The sequence below is a fragment of the Miniopterus schreibersii genome, assembly GCF_964146895.1.
Source record: "Miniopterus schreibersii genome assembly, chromosome: 15".
In the NCBI taxonomy this organism is placed as follows: domain Eukaryota; kingdom Metazoa; phylum Chordata; class Mammalia; order Chiroptera; family Miniopteridae; genus Miniopterus; species Miniopterus schreibersii.
The window spans coordinates 48,727,161-48,738,459 of NC_138115.1; positions in this window are offsets into that span (position 1 = coordinate 48,727,161).

Below are 11,299 nucleotides of genomic sequence, written 5' to 3' on the forward strand. Positions count from 1 at the left end.
CCTTATCTCCTTGAAGATTGGTATTTGAATAACACTAAGCTAGCACCATCTCTTAGGTGTAGGAAAAAGGAAATGAAACTGGATTCAAAGACCTGAGATCAAATTTGGGCCCCATTATTGTGTTCCTCGCCAAGCTATTGAATTTTTTTGAATATTAGGTCCTCATTTATAACATAGAACTAATGATCCCAGAGCCACTTCCTCATTGATTTAACAAATATCTAGTGAGCATTTACTATGTCTGCTTTCCTCTCTCCCTTCCTTGCTTTCTTCGTCCACTCCCTCCTTTCCTTCAGCCCATAAAATGTAAAAGTCTTAATGACAGGATTGTTTGAAAAACCTTGCTGTCTTCTGGAACATGTCCAAAAAGAGATGACACAAATGGAGCAACATTTCTCTTAGGAAAGGGCTAGAGAACATGCACCCCAAGTTCTGTGTATATCTCTGCCGTAGAAATGTTTGGCTGACCCCTGAACCCTGAATGCACCAGTGAAAGCTAAAAGAACTGAACCGAGATTTGAGCTGCTGCCCACATCAGGGAGGCAGAGTTTAGAATCTGAGCCAGCCAAGTTAATTGTGTGCTAAACAAACAAGCAACATATAAACAATCAATATTTATCCAAAGAATAAAACAGAATCCAGTCTCCTCAACACAACTTTCATAATATTCAGGATACAATAGAAAATTACTCAGCATGTGAAGAAATAGGAAAATACAGCCCATACTCAGAACAAAGGGCAGTCAAAAAACTGACCCCGAAATGATCTAGATGTGGAATTTGCAAATAGGATGAAAATGCAACTAGTATAACAATGCTCAAGGGGATAAAGGAAAAAATGTTCATAATGAATGAAAAGATAAGAAATTTCAGCAGAGAAACAAAATGACAAAAGATCCCAAAGGAACTAAAAATCAATAATAATAAGATATCTAGAAAAACCTCAACAATTTGGAAGTACAACAACATACTTCTGAAGAACCTACGAGTTAAAGAAGTAATCACAAGGCAAATTGTAAAATATTTTGAACTTAATAACAATGAAAATAGCACATATCAGAATTTATGAGGTGCAACTAAAGCAGTGCTTAGAGAAAATGTTATAGCTTTAAATGCTTTAATTAGAAAGAAGAAAGGCTTAAAAATCAATTATCTAAAAGTGGTGACTCAGAAACTAGAAAGAGAAGAACAAATTAAACCCAAAGTAAGTAGAAGGGAGGAAATAATAAAGATAAAAGAAGAAAATGTATACAACAAAAACTGGTTGTTTGAAAAATATTTGTAAAGGTAATTAAACACTAGCTAGATTGATTGAAAACAAAAAGAGAACAGAAACTGTCAACAGCAGATATGAAAGAATCGTTATTGCTATAGATCTTACAGACTTTAACAGAATAACAAAGAAATATTATATTGATTGTATCTTAACAAATTCAACAATTTAAATGAAACGGAAAAAAACTTTAAAATTCAATTTACTAAAACTGACATGAAATGAAATGGCAAACTTCATTTATTATAGAACTTTAGTTAACAATAAAAAAAAAAACTTTCCCACAAAGAAAACTCCAGAACTAGATGATTTTTCTAGTGAATTCTGTCAAACATTTAATCTTATACAAACTATCTGAAATATAAGATGGAATATTTCCCAAACCATTTTATGAGGCCAGCACAATCCTGATACCAAAACCAGACAAAAATATTGCAAGAAAAAAAAACTACAGACCCAGATCCCTCATGAACATATAGACCAAAACCCTTGACTAAATATTGGCGAATCAAATCCAGCGATATATTTGAAAGGGGTAGTGCACCATGACCAAGTGGTGTTTGTCCAAGAAATACGAGATTGGTTTAATAGTTGGAAAGGCAATCAATTTAAGTCACCATATTAACAAAATAAGCCAAAACTCTGTGATCTTTTTTGATAAATGCAGAAAAGCATCTGACACGACTCGATACCTGCTCATGAATGAACTCTCAGCAAACTAAAAATAAAGGAGATATCGGGCATCTACAAAAACCACTGTGCTTTCGTGTTGGCTATTCATTCATTTACTCAGAAATTCAGAGGCACTCATGGTCTGCGCCTGGGAGGCCCTGGGATACAAAGGAGAACATTGCCAGACCCCAAACCACTCTGAGTTACATTCTAGTTTCACTCCCTTTGCCGGTCATTGCTCTCCCTCCCCATCTCCTTGGCCCACTCAACCCTAAGTGAGTAAATGTATCTTTCTGGTCCACAATATAATTTGAACTGAGAAACACAGTTCTAAATTATCCAACTACCAGTAACACCACCACCTTACATAAAGACCTGTACCCAAGTAGACCCCTCTACTTTCTCTAGCAGAAGGAAAAGGAAAGTTATACATGACAGTTCTACTCCAAGTACCATCCACTGACAGCTGTTTAGCAATGCGGATTTGGGGGAATCGCCAGACCTACGGAATCAGAGCCTCTGGAGGTAGGGCTCAGGAATCTGCACATTTACTAGTTCTTCAGGTGGTTCTGCTGGCCACTAAAGTCTAAGAATTCCTGGCAAAGGCTATTAAAATTAGAGGAACACAGAAGTTTGAAAGGCACTCACCTGTACCGATACCGCTTTCCATGGGTCTTGAGGCAGAAATGGTACTTCTCATATTTTGCTCAAAGAAACCAAAACATCTGCCCTACCCAGTAGGCTGGATGCAGGTGGAGTCACACTGCTGGAATCTTTAGCAGATACGGCATCTGTAATTTGGGGTGGGAGGAGGAGGGCATCCCCTAAGTTCTACCCCTTGGTACCTTCTGAAGTGAGTTCGGGCCAGGAAGGAGTCAACAGAGTGCTCAGAGGCCCCTCTGGAGACCCTGATTCCATAACTTCAAAAAGCCTAAGGTCATTGGGATCCTCGCCTGTCTAGCAGGAGGATCTGCATGGAGAAACACGGCTTTAGAGAGCCCCCATGTCTCTGCCAGCCATTGACTTGGTCACACCTCATAGCAGCACCTTAAGGCAGGCACTATCAATATTTGAATTTTATGGATGAGCCACCAGAGATGCCCAGAGGTTAAGTCACTTGGCCACAGTCAAATAGCAAGAAGATACTGGCTGAGTGGGATTCAACCCTGCTTGTCTGGCCCCAAGAACTCAGGTTTCTGGGGACTGGCTTGGTTTAAAGGGAGCCACGCTGCTTTCCAAGATTGGGCACAGGGTTGGGGATGTTCAATAGTATCTGACTCTTTAGGCTGGGGTGGACGGTCCTCCTGCATTTGTCCTCTTACTGCTCTTAGAAATGCCTGGTGGACCTGCAGCCCTCATGATGTATGTGTGAGACTAGCATATCAAGATTTCATTTCAACACTGATTTCTTTTCACACAAAGTTTCTGACCCACATAACCAATGAAGGGCTATTTGATGACAACTTGAACTTGAAGGGATGGTATAACTGCTCTGGGAAACATTTTGACCAATTCTTCAAAAGTTAAACACACACCCATGTGATCCAGCCATCCCACTCCTATGCATTTACTCAAGAAAACAAAAATCAATGTCCATACAAAATTTTGTTCATAAAAATGCTATGAATCATCATAGTAGCTATATTTGCAATAGTGCAAAACTTGAAGCAGCCCAGGTGCCCATCATCAGGTAAATGGGTACATAAACTGGGACATCCGTACAGTGGAATACTCTCAGCAATAAGAAGGAACAGACTGTTGCCCTGGCCAGTGTGACTCAGTCAGTTGAGCATCCTGTGCACCAAATGGTCACTGGTTAAATTCCTGGTCAGGGCACATGCCTGGGCTGCGGGCTCGATCCCCAGTTGGAGTGCGTGCAGGAGGCAGCTGATTCTCTCTCTCTCCCCTCTCTCTTCCTCTCTCTCTAAAAATCAATAAAAACATAAAAAAATATAAGACACTTTTTTTAAAAAAAAAGGCAGGCCCGGCCAGTGTGGCTCGGTGGTTGAGTATTGACATATATGATCCAGGAGATCGAGGTTTGATTCCCGGTCAGGGCACATGCCCGGGTTGCAGGCTCGATCTCCAGTGAGGGGTGTGCAGGAGGCAGCCGATCAATGACTCTCTCATCATTGATGTTTCTATCTCTCTCTCTCTGAAATCAATAAAGACATATTAAAAAGAAAAAAGCTGGCTTAAAAATAAAAAGGCAGACTATTAACACTTGCTATAACACAGATGGATCTCAAAATAATGCTGAGTGAAGGAAGCGAGAAAGGATACACTGGGTGATTCCATTTATACAGTTGTAAAAAAATGCCGACTAATCTACAGAGGCAAAAATCAGATCTGTGGGTTGAGGTTGGAGAGGGGATTCAAATACAAAGGGACATGAGGAAACTTCTGCGGTGATAAAAGTTTGTTATCTTGTGATGTGGCGATGAAGATATATAAAATATTGCCCATGTGTGCTCTTAATCAAATACTTACAAAGGCAAGGCTCTGGGTGACCACCCATGTATTTGACGCCTTAGCACACTTCCTTCAAACTAAGATGTATAATGACATTGGCGGGTGGCTCTCCACTGTCCTAGAGAAAGTGAGCTAAGGAAAGAATTAGCTCTTCATAAGTGACATGAAAGCTTCTGTATCTGGCCTTAAAGAAATTCTCTCTCCTGCAGCCACCGAGCTGAGAGTTCTGAAAACCAAACCACCTCTCCACCTGCAGGGGCCGAGTCATAATGCAAATCAAATCCACAGCCCTGTGGGTGTCTTCTGTTAAAGGGAGGGCGTTGGCTGGCATAAAAGAGGTCCTGAAAATTCAAACGGGAACATATGGGAAGGCTGCAAAGAGGCTGGGGGTTTAAAACCCCTTAAGTTGACAATAGAAGCAGGCTGTCCACCTCTGTGTGACCCCCTGGCATCACTGAATGGAGGTGCTACAGAGGAAGCACAAGTAAGCTACATGAGGAAGGGGCCCAGATGCCCGTGGCCCCTGCTCTTGCTCCCTGCCTTCTCACGCCAGCCCACACACTGAGGACTTCAAGAGGAATTCCCTGTGTCCAGCCGAATGAGGAAGAAAACCTCACGTCGGGTTAGAGATGATTCTGCACGATCTGCAGACACCGCCCCAGAGTGGTCAGCTGGGGAGGCACCGCAGCTTCTTTCCGGGCCCCCCTGGAAGGTCAGCAGTGAGGGCAAAGCCTCCCAGCGGGCAGAACCTGGAGCACTGCACCCGGCTGTCCGTTTGCTTGGAAAGAGCAACGGGTACCCCCACTCTCAAGTCATCTGGGTTCAGTCCCGCCGACCTCGGCCTGTGCATGCCAGATTTGCTAGTTGATTTCGGAAGGGAAATTTTAAGTTTCCTGATTCCCAGCTTCGGGGATAGAGAGGTAAGGACTCTCACTTTTACTTCTATGTAACATGCAGCTTACATTTCCCATTTCTAGGAGAAAAGAGGAAGGGGTGCCTGCACTTTTCGCTTTCACTTGGCCAAGGTTCAACTATCTATGACCACTGTAGCCTCCAAGATTTTTATTTTTTGTTCAGCTTTATTGAGGTATGCGTAAGTCAGATTTCTACCAGAGAAAAAAACCAGTAGGATGACATATACATACATATATATATTCACCTACATACATATATATGATATTTAGATATATTTATAAATACATATTTATAAATTATGTATTTATACATAATGTCAAATAGTATATTTATATATAACATAAATTATAACTATATACATTTATGATATACATACACACATATATACATTTATAACCACCTGTATACACACATTTACAATAACAAAGCCATACTTCGACCTAACATGATACAACTATCTTGCGAACGACTGAAGATGTGCTAACCCTTTCCCCAGATAGTTTGCAAAGTCCTTGGGTGATATTCATTCTTTTCCTGGATATCCAGGAACTTGAATACATAATGTGAAGTTATTTGTTATTAATATATCTTCTGTTAGAGGATAAGAGAGGGAAGGAAATCTTCTTTGCTTCTTACATATGTACACAGACGTATTCACGACAAAGGAGAGGCTCATGGCAGCGTGGTTCCCAGTCCCGCACCGGCCGCGTGGCGCTGGTGTTGGCAGCCGCCGTCTTCCACTGCTCGGCAGGCACCTTGGCTGGTCACGGTCCTGTGCCTGGGTGATCCCAACCTTCAGTCCTAAAGCCTGGACCAGGAGCATTTCAGCCGGACACCGTGCACTGTTCAGTGACAGCTGCGTGCAGCGCAGTCCCCGTGAGGGCGGGGACCATGGTCGGTCCTGTTCGTTGCTCTCTCTCTTTCCAAGGCCTGGGACGGTGCCTGGCACATGCCAGGAGCTCAGCAAACGCGTGTAGGGTAAATCATCCCCGCAACGGGCCGAGTGTTTTCTAGCTCTCTCCTAGTGTAGGAAAATAACTACGAGTGTGAATTTTTTCCTGTTAATTCCACTCTTCTTGAGTGTGAGCTGGTCTTGGTGGCAAGCTTGACCAATAGAATTCAGTGCAAGTGACATTCTGGGACTTCCAGGTCATATGAAGCCCTGCGGCCTTCAGCCAGATCCCTTGGGACACTCTTGTTAGGAGCCCTCACCACCGCTTTGAAGACCACTGTCACCAGGCCGCCACGCTGTGAGACCTCGCGGGAGCGCCCGGGCCCAGCCCCGGCCTCCTCTGCCCAAAGCCGGACGCGCGGAGGAAGCTGCCTGGGAGCAGCCCATCCACCAGCTCAGCAGCACCGAGAGCCCTCCGCTGATATTACACACAAAAAGTCACCCAGCTGAGCCCCGTTCAAGTCCTTGAGTCACAAAATTAAGAGAAAGAATAAAATGATGTTCCTTTTAAGCCTCCGTATTTGGGTGCCTTGTTACAGCAGAGTCAGAACATGTCATGTTGGTCAGGGGAACCCCCAGCAGATTTTCCTTTGTGCCTTCAGCCATCCCACGCTCTCAGATAAGCGCTGAAAATGATCACCACCAGGAGTTTTGTTAACTCCTCGGCAGCCTCCTTTGATGTGGCTCTAAGACGGGTGCCTTCTCGATTCAGCTTCCATTTGCAACGCAGCAGGGAAATCCCCCGGGTGACAGCTGAGCTGTTCTGGGCCACCTGCCAAGTCTTCACATGGTACCCCTTCGAGCTTGGGTGGCAGTCAACTCACCAACCACCGGCAGAGGCCCCTTAGAAGCAGGCTCTGCCCACTGGCCCACACCCCCACACGGGCCTGATTAGAGGGTTTTCACACCGGGAGCTGGAGGAACGCAGGCGGCTGGCTGGGGCTGCCCCTGGTCGCCTTGCTTCCAGGTTGCTGTGTCCCAGGCAGAGCAAAGCTCTTCTGGAAGCACTGGGACTGTCTGCGATGAGCTTCAGATGGCAGCCACGGTTGGCAGTCAGAGGACTGGACCCTGGGGCTCAGCCATCATTTCTTAGTGGGAGGTTGGCGTGGACACTGTGCTACGCGGGGCTCAGGATGAATGCAGGTTCCCAGGCCCTGCCCAGACCTAGGCCCGGGCTTCTGCCTTTGTAACAAGGGTCCGGGTGGCTCAGGAGGAGGAAGCCAGGCGGTGCCGAGTGTAACTCAGGGGCTCTGGAATTAGGCTGCTGGTGCAAACTCGGACTGCAGGACCCAGTGCTGCGTCATTTTGGAGCCTCAGTTTTCCTAGGCGGACTGCTCACAATTACAGCATCTCCCTGACTATGTCATGTCTGGCCTGGCATTATTTTAGGTGCGGAGGACTCGAAAAGACTAAATCGTGTTCCCCACCCCTAAGACGCTAGAGGCTCGCAGATGTGAAAATGGGTGATTAGGACGCAGTGTGGTAGATGCGATGTGAGGGACTGGCCCTGGGCACACCAGCCTTGGAGAGGCAAGGAGGGCTTCCTAGAGGAGGTGGTGTCAATGAACATTCTGAAGGGCGCATAGGAGCTACCCAGGGGGCTGAAGGCCAGTGCTGGGGAGCACACGCAGTAGCGCGCGTTCGGGGCCACCCATGAGGCAGAGCAGGTGAGGTGTGCGGTGTAAGAGGCAGGCCGGCCAGGGTTTGAGGCTGGAAAGAGGAGCAGCCTCAGCCGGTTGGGTTGAGTTTGGTTCTCGATGCCTTCTGCTCCAGCTCCTGTCCCGCACGGCACATCCTTGCCACCAAGGTCACCTTCTGTGCCGAAGAATAACACTCCCCCAGGATCAGCCAGTTAGCGCTCTGCCTTGTTGCTCAGAGTACAAGAAGCTACAGAGGCCCAAATCCCCACCCGAGGACACACGTGATCACTCTTGATCAGAGGGGTGTTAAATAATTGGGGGTCCATGTTTCAAAACCACCTCATGGAGATTCAGGGAAAACTCCCAGGGGGAGATGACATGGCTGAGTCTTGGGATATGAGTAGAAGTGAACAGGAAGACGAGAGGAGGAAGGACGTGGCCTGGAGAAGACCAGCAAATGTGACGATCAGGGCTGGTCCAAAGGACTCTAATTATGGCTCAAAAGGAGAGGACTGGTGAGAGATGAGGGGAGGGAGGCAAAGGCCTTTGGGTGCTAAGCTGAGAGTTGGAAATGCACCCTGAATGGAGAACTAGCGATGGGTCTAAGTGGAGGGATACGGTGAGCAGTGGATTCACTAGGATACTCTTGGCTGGAGGTGACAGAGCACATGGCTGCAATGGCTTAAGTAGTGGGAGGCTGCTCATTTCCCTTAGGAAGAAAATGCTAAGGCTGCTGCAGCAACCTGGCAATGCCATCAAGAGCCACGGCCCTTTCTATCCTTTATACCAGCCGCAGCACCTCCGTAGCATCATTCCTCATGATCACAAGACGGCTGCTATGGCTCCGACCATCGTGGCTCTTACAGCATCCAGAGCAGGACGTGAGGAGGCCTATGTGTAAACAAGTGGCTCTCACTGGGGGCAGTTTTGCAATGTCTGGGGGAATTTTTGGTTATTAAAACTGGGAGGAAGCTAATGACAACTAGCAGGTGGAAGCCAAGGATGGAGCCAAACAGGACAAACTCCCATGAAAGAAAATTACCAAAATGGCCAGAGTTGCCAAGCTCTGGTCTAAACTGACTGGGTGTCCTTAGCTTACATGGGGAAGGTGAGGTTCCCTCCCTCACTCTCCACCCAAAGGTCCCATTCTCTGGCTCGGCTTCTGAGTAACCCTAGATATGTAAATACATTATAAAGCTACACTACGGTTCAAGTAGAAGAAATGAAACCATGAAACCTGGAGGACAGAAACAGTTATCAGGTGGATAGGGAAAGACTTTATAAACATACTTACATGTCTATATATCCTGCATATAGACCTGAGTAGAATATGTCCGTGCTCCTTAGCACATGCCATTGGAGAAGGGAGTTATTACCTATCAGATGAATTATTTGCAGGACATAGCTTTTTTTCTTTTTGATACATCTTTAGTTTCTGCAATTTCCTTTCCATTGTTGTTTTAAATGTGGTGTCTCAATTTTTCAGTTTTTCAAAGCAGGATGAGTGGGTTGATCGTGTTATGATGGGGACAGTCATCGTGGGAGGTGGGGAGGACATAGACTTCAAGGCAGGTGTCGCTAACCTATGAGAAACGCAGCTCGTCTTCTGTCAACCCAAACTCTTATACTTCCGCCTGAGGTTTTTGGTTTGATTTAATTTTTTTAGAAAAGCAATGCTGACCTGGTACTTTTTCCCCCCTTTTCCTGTTTCTTAATTATCATGGTATCTGCCATCAGTTTGTTTTTTGAAAATGAGATTTTGAGCTCCGCTGGTTAAGTGTGGGTATAAGAATGCCGTGTGTGTATGTATGTGTGTACACGCATGTGTGTGTGGTTTCATATCTGTTTCCGTGTCAACAAAGTTGGCTCACAAAGATCCGGGTTCCTTCAATAACAAAAGATGTGGTTCTCTGTGCAGCACATCCTCACTATGAAATCAACGGCTGAAAAAATATATAATAAAATAGTAAACCAACTTACTGTGCCTGAAAATCTTCGCCAAGTGAGCTATTGGAAACTTGATAGCATCCTTTGACATAATCCAAGGATCCAAGAAGTCTCTTATGCATTGCTCTTGGGAACGTGCAATGGGGTAGCCGTTCTGGGAAAGAGTGTGGCTGTCCTCTAAAAAAAGGAGCACACAGTATGACCCCCCCATTGTGCTGTCAGGCCTTTATGACAAAGAAATAAAGACTCACGTTTTCACAAAAAACTCTCCTGTACAGAAGATTTATTCTTAATAGCTCCAAACTGGAAACAACCCAAATGTCCCTTAATGGGTGACTGGATAAATTCCATACCATGGGCTACTACTCAGGGGTTTTACTATTAGTCAAAAAGGTGCAATCTCAAAAGGTCACGTACTGTGCAATGTCATTTGCATAACATTCTCGAAATGACAAAATCATAGAGATGGAAAGCAGGCATGGTGACCAGGGGTTAAGGATGGTGGGGGCAGCTGTGACTATATAGGAAGCGGGAGAGAGGTCTTTGCGGTGGTGGAATAGCTCTGAATTCAAGCCTGGAAAGGCCTCATGATAGAGGAAATTTCAATAGCAGTCAGGTAGGTGTATGCAAATAAAAGCTGTCAGGTGTCATTTTTCACCCGTGTGTTTGGCAAAAATTAGAAAGTCAGATAATATCAAGGGCTGACTAGGACAGGGGAAAGCAAGGGCCCTCGAGGCAAGGCTGTGGGATGTGGATTGGCGTGGCATCTGGAGGACAAACTGGGACAAATTAAGGCTGCACATACCCCCTGATCCGGTAGCTCCGCTCTTCGGGCTGTTCATCCAGAGAAACTCGGCTCAGGCCATCAGGAGACAATGGGGAGATGCTCAGGGCGGCGTTGTTGTTGTTGTTGTTGTTGACGGCAAAGACTGGAGACCACCTGGGTGCCTGCCACTAGGGAATGACACATAAAACGTTGGTACATGCACTTGTGGTAAGACAAAGCAGGCACCGGAAATACATTTACTACAGCTACATGGGTGCAGCTCAAGAGCATCACGCTGAATTTTTAAAAAAGCATTCCAAATGGCTTTTGATGGTACAGTATGATTTATGTAAACTAAAGGCACGCACACTGGAGTTTTCAAGAACATAAATATTTATTCCATGTGGAACGTGGACCAGAAGAATAGACGTTAATGCATTAGAGGGAGAAGCGCCTAGGAGGGTGCAGGGGAGTGGGCTGGGAATGAGCGGCGGAGGGAAGGAGCGGGGTAAAGGGAAAGAGGGATGGCGCGGGCCACCCAGGACTGGCGCGGGCCACCCAGGACTGCAGCTGCCCCGGTCAGAACCTTCCACTCAACGTGCACAGGGGCAGCCGGCAAAAATGCTCCGGGCCTGACACAGGGCACGGGCCAGGTTTGGGAAC